Source organism: Macaca mulatta, chromosome X (assembly GCF_049350105.2).
Source record: "Macaca mulatta isolate MMU2019108-1 chromosome X, T2T-MMU8v2.0, whole genome shotgun sequence".
Lineage (NCBI taxonomy): Eukaryota > Metazoa > Chordata > Mammalia > Primates > Cercopithecidae > Macaca > Macaca mulatta.
Window position 1 is genome coordinate 30,811,973 of NC_133426.1, and position 14,226 is coordinate 30,826,198.

Here is a 14,226-nt window from a genome sequence, read left to right on the forward strand (position 1 = left end):
ATGTTTATGCATTCAGATTTTTGGGTTGCGAATTTAATACCTACTATCTTTGTGCAGATAAGTCACTCATTTCCCTATCTCACAAACAAAGGTCTTTTGCTATTGGAGGGATTGCAGGTAAAAGATAAACTATGAGGCCGGGTGCAGTGGCTTACACCTGTAATCCCAGCACTTTGGGAGGCCGAGGCAGGTGCATCACTTTGAGGGCAGGAGTTTAAGACCAGCCTGGCCAACATGGCAAAACCTCATCTCTACTAAAAATACGAAAATTAGCCAGGCGTGGTGGCACGTGCCTGTAATCCCAGCTACTTGGGTGGCTGAGGCAGGAGAATCGCTTGAACCTGTGAGGCAGAGGTTGCAGTCAGCTGAGATAGTGCCACTGCGCTCCAGCCTGGAGGACAGAGTAAGACTCTGTCTCAAAAAATAAAATAAAATAAAATAAAAAATAAACTATGAGATCATAAGTAAGGTTGGGGTGGGGAGGTGGGAGAGGGAGAGAGAGAGAAAGAGAGAGAGGAAAGGACTTTTCTGGGTTTTCTAAATTTGCTGCATCTCTAGTATTCTCAATATCTGAGCCAATATATTTTATTTTTTTCTTCTAGCTCATTTGTTATGGTTTGTGTCACCTGCAATTGAGATTCTTGACTAATAATAGAAACCTAACAAAAACATGCAAGTCTTGTATGGAAAAAAACCACGACACTTTACTTTACATTCTGGAAGAAGACCTGAATAAATGGAGAGATATAACAAGTGAACATCCAATAAAACATTCTGTTTGGGAGGGATCTATTTTGTGTAACATTGGTGCAACCACTATGAAAAAGAAAGGAGGGTGACTATAGTTAACAATATTACATTGCATATTTCAACATAGCTAGAAAAGAAGATTTTGAATGTCCTCACCACAGAAAAAATAAGTGTCTGAGGTGACGGATATGCTAAATACTCTGATGTGATCATTATACAATGTGTACATGTATCAAAACATCACGCTATACCCCATGAAAATCTACAATTAGTATTAAAAATAAAACAAAACAACAAAAAAAGAACTACCATATGATCCAGCAATCCCACTCCTGGGTATATAACCAAAGGAAATGAAATCAGTATGTCCAAGAGATGTCTGCACACCCATGTCCATTGCAGCACTAGTCACACTAGCCAAGATATGAAATCAACCTAAGTTGATTGGATAAAGAAAATGTGGTACATATATGAAACTATTTAGTCTTAAAAAGGAATGAAACCCTGTCATTTGTGGCAACATGGATGAACCTGGAAGACATTATGTTAAGTGAAATAAGCCTGGCAGAGAAAGACAAATATCACTTGATCTCACTCTTATGTGGATTCTAAAAAGTTGTTCTCATAGAAGTAGAGTTCCACAGTTGTTATCAGAGGATGGGGAGTTTAGGGGGAAGAGGCAAATGGTGAGAGGTTTGTCAATGGGTACAAAGCTACAGTTGTTGGAATAAGTTCCGATGGTCTCTTGCATAGGAGGATGACAAGAGTAAACAATATTGTATTGTATGTCAAAAATAGCTAGAAGACAGGTTTTTGAATGTTTTCATCACAAAGAAATAATAAATGTTTAAGGTGATAAATATGCTAATTACCCTGATTTCATCATTACACAATGCATACATGTATCAAAGCATCATGTTGTGCTCTATAAATATGTACAATTGTATGTCAATTATAAATAAAAAACAAATTTATAAAAAAGAAAATAAAGGAGGAAAATTCTCCCTTTATTTGCCATCTAGGAAGGGAATGAGTGAGTACATGACAAGAGTTCAGCCAATGAAGGCTACACACCTTGAATCTTAAAGGAGTGAGGTCAAGATACAGGGAAATTTAGAAATTAGTCATACCTATAGTAGTCATAAGAGTCCGGAACTAGTGTTGTGTGGTGCTGATATTATCAGCGTCTATCTGCTAACTATGGTGGACACACTCTTAAGGAATCCCTTCCTTTTGAGTGTGGGTAGAAGCTGTGACTTGCTCCTAGCCAATAGAATATGGTGAATGTGATGGGACAGTCATTCCCTTGATTATGTGATATTATATAAAACTCTGTCTCAGTGGACTGAAGACAGAGATCCTCCTGCTGCCTTGAAGAAGTGAGCTGCTATATCGTGAGAGGGCCACGTGGCAAGAAACTGTGGGCAACTTCTAGGAGGTACTAATAGCCGCTGGCCAACAGCCAGAAGGAAAGTATGGCCTTCAGTCCTACGATCACAAGGCACTTAATTCTGCCAACAAGATGTGAGTTTGGTCAAGGATCCAGAAACCCAATGAGACAGCAGCCCTGGATGGCATCTTGATCAGAGTCCTGATCAAGACTTTGAGCAGAAGACCCTGTTGTGCTCTGCCTCTACCCTGAGCAGAGGACCCAGTTATGCCATGCCCAGTCTCCTGATTCACGGAAACTATGAGATGATAAATGTAGGTTGTTGTAAGCTGCTACATTTGTGATAATTTGTTACATAGCAGTGGAAAACTAACATGCCAAACATACTCTTTCTGTGCCAAATGATGCCTGGTGTCTCTCACCTCTGTACTCAAATCTTGGTCTCACTTGTGAATTGCTGGTGCTAAAACCCTGCAAACGACATCCCCAAAACCCCCTTAGTAGCTGTCTTTCTGCTAGATTCTACCAATGGAAAGTAATGAAGAAAGACTTTAAGGCAAGGGAGAAATCTTTCCCCCCACTTTTGGAGGAAGTCTGGCAACAGCACCATCAGAGAAATTAATTGAAGGTAACTAGAAAGCTCTGGGATCTAGCATCATTTGTGAGATATGGGATCCTGGTTTCCTGCTCAGCAGAAATGGTTCAGTTTCAACAGTAGTGGTGGCAATAGTGGTGTCTTCAGAAGCTCAATGGTGAGTGCAGTCTCACGGTCTCCAGCTCAGGGGCGGTAGTATCATACTCATCCCTGAGTAACTCCTATCCATAGTTGTTCCTTCTGCTCACTTTTTCTTTGGCCCCCCACCTTTGCATTTTGCTCTTTCAGCACTTCCAACATCCATTTAATCAATTCCCTATATTAAATTCCCTTTGCTTGAATATCTAAAGTGGTTTCTGATTTTCAATTGAACACTTACTGATGTCAAACTCTGGTTATGCATCTTGCTGTCTGGCCTCCCTTGGTTCTTGCTTCACTTCCAGATCCTAATTTCCAAAGATTTTGATATTTATACAATCTCTAATATTATCACAATAAATTCCTCTTGTATTTAAGCTAGCCATAGTCTATTTCTGCTGCTTGCAACTAAATATCCCAACTGTTACAGAAATTTCAATACTGTAGAGTGTATTAGTTTTCTATTGCTGCTGTAAAAATGTAAATTAGTTCAACCACTGTGGAAGACAGTGTAGTGATTCCTCAAAGACCTAGAACCAGCAATACCATTTGACCCAGCAATCCCATTACTGGGTATATACTCAAAGGAATAGAAATCATTATATTGTAAAGATACATGCACATGTATGTTCATTGTAGCACTATTCACAATAGCAAAGACATGAAGTTAACCCAAATGCCCATCAATGATAGACTGTATAAAGAAAATGTGGTACATATGAACTAGGGAATACTATACAGCCATAAAGAGGAATGAGATCATGTCCTTTGCAGAAACATGCATGGAGCTGGAAGCCATTATCTTCAGCAACCTTAATTTAATATGCAACTTTAATTCCCCTTTGCCATGCAACATAAAATATTCACAGGTTTCAGGCATTAGGACGTGGATTCTTTAGGGAGGGGAGCATTAGTCTGCCTGTCACATAAAGCTATCATTTCCCCCCCACCCCAAGTTAATCTCTAAATTTAATGCAATGCCAATTAGAATCTTGATAAAGTGATTCCAAATTTAATAAAATTTAGATATGGATAATATACAAGAATAACAAAGACGTTTTTAAAAAATAGAAATAGTGATGGGGACTTGCTCTACCAGACAAAAAACATGCTATAAAGCTGATATGGTTTGACTGTGTCCCCATCCAAATCTCATCTTGAATTGTAGCCCCCATAATCCTCACATGTGGTGGGAGGGACCCGGGAGGAGGTAATTTAATCATGGGGGTAGTTTCCACCATGCTGTTCTTGTGATAGTGAATGAGTTCTCACGAGATCTGATGGTTTTATAAACATCTGGCATTTCCCCTGCTGGCATTCATTCTCTCTTCTGCCACCCTGTGAACAGGCGCCTTCCACTGTGATTGTAAGTTTCCTGAGGCCTCCCCAGCCATGCAGAACTGTGAGTCAATTAAACCTCTTTTCTTTATAAATTACCCAGTCTTGGGTATTTCCTTATAGCAATGTGAGAATGGACTAATACAAAAGCTAAAATAATAAAAATACTTTGGCATTCAGGTAGGGTGTGTGGTTGAGGGGGAGGATGAAGAGAGGTTGGTAAATAGGTACAAACATACAGTTAGATAGAAGATATAGGTTCTAGTGTTCTGTAGTAGAGTAGGGTGCTTACAGTTAGCAACAATGTATTATATATTTCAAGATGGCTAGAAAAGAGGACTTGAAATGTTCCCAACACATAGATATAATAAACACTCAAGGTGATGAATACCTCAGATATCCTGACTTGGTCATTACACATTCTATGCATGTAACAAGTACTTACATGCACCCTCCCCCCAAATATGTAAAATATTATGTATCAATTAAAAAATACATTGGCATAGAACATGGTGGGTGATAGAAGATAGAGTTGTGGAAACTGGCGATCCATTGGGTTAAAAGTCAGCCCCATTTTGTACATCAAATACAAAAATAAATTCCATTTGAATTAAATACCTAAATGTTAAAAAAACAAACCTTAGGAAGTACTAGAAGTACACACACACACACACACACACACACACACACACACACACACAATCTCAGAGTAGGGGAAGTCATTTTTAAAAGCATAGAAGCCATAAAAATAGACATCTGAATACATGCAAATGTAACATTTTTGTACATACCATAAAGATAAGTGACAAACTGGGAGAATATTTTTTATCTATATATATATATAAAGTATCAATATCCATATTATATATAATTATATGTCCATTTTATATATATATAAAATATCTGGTTTCCAAAGCAAAACAAAAAACAATTAAAATTGAACACAGGAAATACATTAATAATTTATTGAAGAAGAAAATCAAATGTCCAATAAACTTACAAACTAATGCTTGTTCGAAAATCAGGAAAATGTACATTACACAATAAAAATCTGTTTTTCTCTAATCAAATGAGGACAAATTTTAAAAATATATAATATCTGGTATTCACTAGTGTGGTGGAAATGGGCATTTATATCCTGTTTGGAATTGATCTCCTAGAGGGTAAATGTGGCAGTATTTTTGCAAATTAAAACTATGTTTTCATCTATAAATAGAAATTCTTTCCTGTTTACAATGCTATATGTATAATTACATTTGTTGCAGTAATTTTAAAAGAAAGGATATTCATAATTATGTTGTAGCAACATATTGGAAACAACCTAAATGCTCACGGATAAGAGAAGGGTTAAATAAAATATGGTACATGCACCTTTTGCACATTTAAAAAAATGTGGCAGATCTACATGTCCTAATGTAGAAAGATCTCCAAGACATATTGCTAAGAAATTTGCAACAAATATAGCTAGACTTATCCCATTTATGTGAAACAAAAAAGTCTGCATGTAAATAAGATACAATATAATACAGTATAATCCTTTTTGCAATATGTTTGCAAGGGTACACACCAAACTGATACTTTAAAAAAAAGTCTTACAAATTTTTTGCTTGCTTAATTTTTTTTTTTTTTTTTTTTTTTTTTTCCGAGATAGGATCTCACTCTGTCACCCATGCTGGCGTGCAGCCTCGAACTCTTCAGCTCAAACTATCCTCCTGCCTCAGCCTTCCCAGTTGCTGGGACTACAGGTGCCTGCCACCATACCCTGCTAATTTGTTTTTACTTTTTGTAGAGACAGGATCTCTGTATGTTGACTGGGCTGGTCTTGAACTAGATTGCTTAATTTTTTATAATAAACACTTATTCATATATTATTGGCATGATTTAAAAAAAATAATTAAAATGCTTTTTTTACTTAATTAAGAAAACCCAGTATAGAGAAAGTACATGGGAATATATGTCCCAGTATTTAACAGTAGTAGTTTTGAGACAATAGGATCTTGCAAGCATGGATACTACTTTAATGCCAATGTTTCCCATAGGCATATCTTTCTGTCATAAGACAAAAATATGAGAAATAAAAAGAAAAATGTTTAATGATAACTAATGTCAGTTGACTCTGCTGGGTGGCACGTCAACAACTAAGGTAGTGATAGAAAAGAAATATCTTAGGCTCTAAAGTCCAAAGGCCTGTGTGCATACCCTGGTTATTGTATCTTATTTTGTTTGAACTTAGGCAAATTATTTACCATCTGCAAGCCTTATTTATCTTACCTGTAAGAGGGATTGATAATAACAAGTACTTTCCAGGATCGTTTTGAGGGTGAAATGAGCTAATGCATAGTACATAAATAACTGGGAATGTTGCCTGTGCTCAGTAACTATTAGTTCTTCGCCATTTCTCAGCTTGCCTAGGAGATGGAGCATCCCTGCATAGTCTTGCCCTGGTCTTAATTTATTTTCCTTAGACTAACTTTGTACTCCCAATTTGTGTGTAATTACAATTACAGCTTAACTTTGTATAATGCTTTAATGTTTACAAGCATTTTTATATATTACACTATACACCTTGAATCCTTGCATATAATCATGAGGATCCCATTTTACCTTCCTACAACTTGAGTGCTCAAGAGTAAACAAGGTGGTACATTGTATTAGTCTATTTTCACACTGCTATAAAGAACTGCCTGAGACTAGGTAATTTATAAAGGAAAGAAGTTTAATTGACTCACAGTTTTGCATGACTGTGCAGGAAACTTACAATCATGGCAGAAGGCAAAGGGGAAGCAAGCACCTTCTTCACAAGGTGGCAGGAAAGAGAGGAGCAAAGGAAGAACGTCCAAACACTTATAAAAGCCATCAGATCTCACAAGAACTCACTATCATGAAAACAGAATGGGGAAAACCGTCTCTATTATCCAATCACCTCCCTCCCTCGACACGTAGGATTACAGGCCCCTTCTTCAACATGTGGGGATTACAATTCAAAATGAGATTTGGGTGGGGACACAGAGCCAAACCATATCACACATATATTATTGAGAATGTTTTTACAATGAGAGAATTGTAGTGCTACTTCAATCCCCTCATTTTATAGAACCCAGAGAGCTTAAGTGCTACTATATCAGTTACCTTTTTGCTGTGTAACGCCCCAAAACTTAGTGTCCTAAAATAGCAACTATTGATTTAGCTCATAATTCTCATGGCCGTCCTTATATTCTGAACCAGGTTCAGCTGATCCTGACTGGGCTCACTTCTATGTTTGGGGCCTTGGTTGGGATGGTTGGGACAGCTAGATCCTCTTGGCACATGGCTTCATAACCTCCAGCAGGCAAGCTCAGGTCTATTCACATAGTGGTGTTTGGTCTCAAGAGCATGAGTGTGGAAGCTGCAAGGCCTAGACTTAGAACTCACACAACATCACAGCAGCATTACAGTGGCCAGAGCAAATCACAAGAATGGCTATTATTCTAAGAATGGGGAAATAAACTCCATCTTTGGATGAAGGAAGCTACAACACAGAAAGGTGAAGGACTGAGGACATTTTTTGCAATCTATCCCAGAGACATAGCTAATCCATGGGTATGCTGTGATTAGAAGTCTGCCCTGGTGACTTATGAGTCCAGGTCAACTGTAACATAGTTTTGTAATAAAACAAAATACACTGAAATCTGAATACATTCTCAATTTGCTCTTGTTCTCTTAATGTCCTTAGAAATGCATCATATTCAGTCAAAAGACTAAACTGGAGAATTTTTCATAAAATCTACCCAGAATGGAGTTAGCCATCTCAGAAAAGTAGAGTGACTTCTTAGTGACATTCTTAAAGAGGGACAGTAAAACCTGTCTTCCATAGGTTGAATCTAGGACAAAATTGTTGAAAAAGATGAGGAGGTGATGACAATATACATAAGCACTTTAATGTGCCTGAATCAGTCACGAATGGAAAGTTAAAAAAAAAAATACCCACAACACTTTGAAAAGTCTGCCTCAGGCAATCTCAAAGCATTTGACATTTCATTTATTGGAAAAATGTAGCTTTTTGTAATTAAAAAAGTTTTGACAAGTGAAAGTGACTTTAGGACCTGTTAAAATCAGGTCAGCAAAGCTGCTTATCATCTCAAAGTTTTTAATCTTAACACAGAGAGATTGGAGGCTGTGGCTTTTTAGCTATATGTGTAACAGATACTGCAGAGGGAAAATTTATCTCAATGTAACATTTTTAGATTGCAACAATGCATAGACTTGCAGAAGCTTAGGGAATCCAAAATGAGTTTTATTCATGTCTTACTTTTATATGTACCTGTAAGATAAATGAACCCCATTAAGGTCATATTCTGTTAGAAGTAATCTTTATTTGATTTGCCAATTCTGTCAGCAGCGTCTTGGCTACGATGGTCAATAACAGTATCCAATGGATTGAGATAGCTACCTACAGCAGTGCATGAAGACAATAAAAGCATTCATTACGCCAGCGAAATCCTCACTTCACTGCTTGCATTATCTAGGTTCAATGCATCCCTTACTGTTGGTGCCCATACTAGTGGATGCTGGGATGGTTGAATCATTGCTCATAGTTTACTCTAGATACACAGTCTATGCAACAGTAATTACTAAGTGAAAATCATCTACTTTCCAATCGGTTCCTGACTGATTATTGAACTGCAGCTTCATTTTATTTGCAAGGCCCTGCAGTCTTCAGCCTCCTTCACTATAAGCTCTATTATCTAATCAGTTTCCTGTGTTCTGCCTCGTCTAGGCCTATAAAATGAATGTTCCAGCCTCTTTTCATGTGGTGGGAAAGGTAATATCCAGTTTGGGTTCTCAGCAAATAAGACTCTTGGAATGCCAACTTTATATTTTGTGTGTGTGTGTGTGTGAAGAAAGTAACATACTTTTATACCTTTATATGAAAAAGGGCTTTATTGGAAGGATATGGGATTGCCCATGAAATCAGAGAAAAAGCTGAACAAGTAGGTGTTAGAACATACAGGAACCAGGGACCCTCCAGGGATCAGGCAGCAGGAATTAAGGAAAATCCAAGATTCAATTTCTAGATGTGGCGGGTGGGGATTGCCTTGGTCTGGCTTGTATTGCACTGGCCAGGTGAAGGGTGGGACATCTTGATTGACAGTCCCATGGAGACTGTATGCAATGTGGAAAAGGGTTGCCCAAGGGAAACTTAAGATGCTACTGTCAAAATGTTGGGTGGCAAAAACAGCAGATATTCTTGCACTTGGAAACACAGATGCCACAGTACTTATTGTCAAATATCTTCTTTGGGTGTAGAAGTCCAGGGTTTTGCTTTTTAAACATTCCATACCTGAACTTCATAGATCTCCTCTGGGTGGCATTTATTTGGATTGTGGAGCCCAATTGCCTGGATTTGAAACAGTGCTGCCATTTCTTAGCCATGTGTGAGCTCGAGATTGTTTCCTCATCAGCAACATGAGGATAATGAAGGTATTTTAATCATATTGTTGTGATAATTAAATGAATTATCACATTTAAAACCCTTAGTTTAGTATCTGACGCCTAAAACCTATATACATTTAAGCTATTATTAGGGTGAAATGGTGCATCATTGTATTGTATGAGATCTCTATGGCTTAAAATACCAATTATGGTTATAAAACTTAAGAAATGGCTTCCCTTTCCTGGCTTCACAAAACAAAATAATCCTGTTAGATTTTCCCTGTGATGGTGCTATGCTCATAGACAGCCACTGTACTAGTTTTCTATTGCTGCTATAACAAAGTACCATGTATTTAATGGTTTAAATATACAAATTTAGTATCTTAAAGTTCTGGTGGTCAGAGTCTCATTGGGCTAAACTTAAGGTTTCATCAGGGCTGAATTCTCTTCCTGGAAGCTCCAGGAGAGACTCTGTTCCTTGTCTTTTCCAGTTTCTCAAAGCCACCTGCATTCCTTGGCTCATGGCCCCTTCCTCCATCTTCAAAGCCAGCAATCGCATCACTCTAGCCTCTGTGTCTGTCATCACATCTTCTCTGACTGTCCTGCCTCCCTCTTTCCCTTATGAGGGCTCTTGTGCTTACATTGAGCTCACCTAGAAATCCAGGCTAATCTTACCATCTCCTTAATTTAATTACATCTGTAAAGTCCCTTTTGCCTTATAGGTTCTGGAGATTAGGATGCAGACATCTTAGCCGGCGGGGAGGGGCAGTATTCTGCTTACCACAGACACTTTATAATGAGTTACTGCATTTAAAATTTCTAATTATTTCTTTTCAAGAATGGCTAAGCTTGTTCACTGAGGTCAACATAGCTCTTTTGTCATCTTGGATAGTATTTGTTAGAAGCCAAAATCGAAGGGTCAGTTTTTGTTTTTGTTTTTGTTTTTTGTGAAAGAATATATTAATTATTGAAAAATACTCTTCCTCTATTAGGTGTCTCTCGGCTAGATTTTGAACAGTAATTATATAATAAAAAGGATTTTCTCCCAAATACAGTTCTGACAAATTTGACACTTTCAAATTAGAAAGTCAAATCCTTGGGGTTTAGATTAGGGGAAAGGTTTGTGCATTGTCTCACGTTCTAATTTACAGACTCCATCTTATCCGTGAATGGCTTTGTGTCTCATTCTAGCACAGTGGTTTTCAACTCCCTCATCCAGTGGACATTTACGTTGTTGATGACTGGAGGTGGGTGGGCGCTGCTGGCATCTAGTGGGTAGAGGCCAGAGATTCTGCTAAACATCCCACAATGCATGAAAAAGCTCTCTCTCCCTACCTCTACAAGGTGGAGTAATCCTACCCAAAATATCAGTAGTGTTGAAGCTAGGAAATCCTGTTCTAGTGATTATCCCATTCTTTTCTCCTGATTATTATTTGACTCATTTTGAAAGAGTACTTTACAGGGTATAGGAAAGGTTTTTCTAGCCAACTGAATTTAGATTTTACCAAACTGTGTTTTTCTATTATTAAGCAAGATAACTTGCAGTGTTTTTAAAAAAAACAAAAAAACAAAACTTTATGATTCTTCTAGAAACATGATATAAAACTGAAGAAAATTCAGGAAATAGGTAAATTCATTTTAGATTGAGTGTTTCAGGTGTCTTTTTATTCTAAGATTGCTCTAAATAAAACATTTATTTTCCTTTCTGTGGGAGGGAAACGTAACTATAACTGCAAATGTTTTCTTAAGGGAAGGTTTGTGAATCTTTTAAGACGTGGACTTTCCAATTCTCTACATTAATCTCTCAAAAAACTCCCTGGTTTTCAATGGCAATTTATATTTTAGGAGTTTTCTTATGAGGCTATACATTCAGAAATTATTTGCTGTACAACAGTAGACGGTAGAAAACGGTCTTCTTGTCTCTACCTGACAGGAAGACGTGGGGTTTGGAATACCTCTCTCAGAGACCTGGAGGGGGTTAGAATGAGTTATCATTGATGAAGATGGTTTTAATTCAGAGCTGTGACTTTCTCCCAGCAGCTGGAGGCCAGCAGCTGGGTGAAAATCAACCAGTCCCCTGGAGATGGCAGTAGAAGGCAGGGATGAAGATCATTTGCTAACCAGCCACAGCCAGAATTGCAGGCTTTGGACTCTGGATCACGATCTGTCCAGAGAGGCAGCCATGATGGATCCCTGTGGCTGCAGGGGACTGCTTTTGCTGCTGACTTGTTACAGTGAAATTCCACCTTCCCCTTCTCTGAAGTTTAGTTCTCAAGTGCTGCCTTAAATCCTTTCAGTACAAGGTCTTGTGTAAGTGATTTAAATAACATTCCTAGTGCTGGTTAAGCCCTACTACATTTGCTTTAAGGTTAAGCCCTACCACATTCAAGAACCTATTGAGTTGCAGGTACAATATTGACAGGTGCTAAGCTATAAAACGTGGTAAGAGTAGGTTCTTGGGCTGGAGAGGCTTAAAAACACACAGATCAATGATTCTAGTATTAATAAAATGTCATATGACTAAATAGCCCAGTGCTATGAAAGCCAATGGGTAAACTTAAGCCAGCCAGAGGGGTCATTGTCCTGATGTGATAGCACCTGAGCTGAATTGAAAAGAATCAAGAGGAGTTTGCCAGGTGAAGAAAGATCAAAAGAGTGACACAGCATGAATAAAGATCTAGGGGTGGGAAACTTCATAATATTTACTGGATTACTGGGTTGCAAAGTGTAAAGGGGACCTTATCCTTGGTTCCAGTCCCATTCTACTTCCCCTCTAGTACCCTATTTATGTATCTTTATTAAAATAGTGTTTAAAAATATGAATTTTCAATTTGGATAAATGATATATTGCTCTAAATCATGTTTCTTGCCATTTTTGTCCAGCTCTTTAAGATCTTGTTGCATAGCTCTATGACACATGTAGCTTTGTACTTCTAACTGCCATATGCCTGCACACATTTTGTTTATCCAATGCATCATAGTTGATATTTGTTTTTCTTTACCTATCCTTGTTGTGACAAGCTCTTTGACGGGCATTCTTATTCACATTCCCTAATCAGATGAAAATTTTTCTACTCCCAAATGCTCTGACTCAATAGGTCTCAATTGGAGCCCAGATGATATAGATAACATTAGGCTGCTATAGCAGTGAGGTGATTTACTGACAAGAAAGGTGACAAGAGTTCTCAAATTCCAGCAGGCATCCGAATCCCCAGGAGGGATTGTCCAACAGATTTCTGTCTCAGGGCTGCCACACTCTCACACACTGCACTTGCACCACCCTGAGTGGGTGCCCCCTTACATTTTGTGCCCTAGGCAACTTCCCTTTCCTAACATGAGTCCCGGCTCTGGCTGGACACACCCAGAGTTTCTGATTCAATAAGTAGGTAGATCTGCGGTGGGGTCTGAGAATTTATATCTCTAACAAGTTCCCAGGTGATGCTGTTGCTTCTGGTCTGGGGACCACACTTTGAGAATCATTGCAACCACTGTTAGGATATTGCTACTTAAAAAGTTTGGCCTGCAGACCAGCAACAGCCACATCACCTAGGAGCTTGTTAGAGATACAGAATGTGGGGCACCACTCTGGATCGAATGAACCAGAATCTGCATTTGAGCAAGATCTCCAGGTGATTGGCAAGCATGTTAAAGTTTGAGAAGCACTGCTTTGGGATGGATATAGGGAGGGTACATCTTTCTTTTTTCTTTTTCTTTTTTTTGAGACTGAGTCTCGCTCTATTACCCAGGCTGGAGTGCAGTAGCACCATCTTGGTTCACTGCAACCTCCGCCTCCCAGGTTCAAGCGATTCTCCTGCCTCAGCCTCCGGAGTAGCTGCGATTACAGGCACCCGCCACCATGCCCGGTTAATATTTGTATTCTTAGTAGAGATGGGGTTTCACCATGTTGGCCAGGCTGGTCTCAAACTCCTGACTTCAAGTGGTCCACCCACCTAGGCCTCCCCACATGGTGGGATTACAGACGTGAGCCACTGTGCCTGGCCTGGGAGGGTACATCTTTCTGCCAAGGGAACTAAAACTACAAGTAGGCCCCACATTTCCTGAAAGCAATCAGTGGATATCTTTAAGGTTAAGTTTGTCACTTTAGAGCAATGAAGTGAGGTTGTATCCTACCCAGGGTATCTCATCTGGAGGCACAGCGTATCTGCTTGCCCTTTATTGGCGGTGTTAGTTTTGATCACTTAGCTAGACAATGGTTGGATTTTTTTCTACTACAAAAAGATGTGTTTAGAACTTATGTTCACTTCCTATTTGAGGCAGTCACTAGAGAGAGACTAGCACTTGATCAGTCATGAAGGTCAGTTTGGCTGTCCCTCTAGCTCTTCATTTTTGCCCCAGGATAAGCCACAAAATGATCAGAACATCTCTCTCCTTCAAAGAATGTACCGGGCGGATGGACCTACAGGGCTTGGCTGTGGAATGTGGTCAATCCATTCTTGAGACCAGATGAGCTAAAGCAGTTCCTGACCCAGAGCAGCTCAGAGATGAGAAGGTAAAGTTCATTTTCAGCAGAAGGGTAGAAACTGTAGCTAAAGAGATAATACACTATTGATGTCACTTAAAATTATCTTGGACAGGGAAGAAA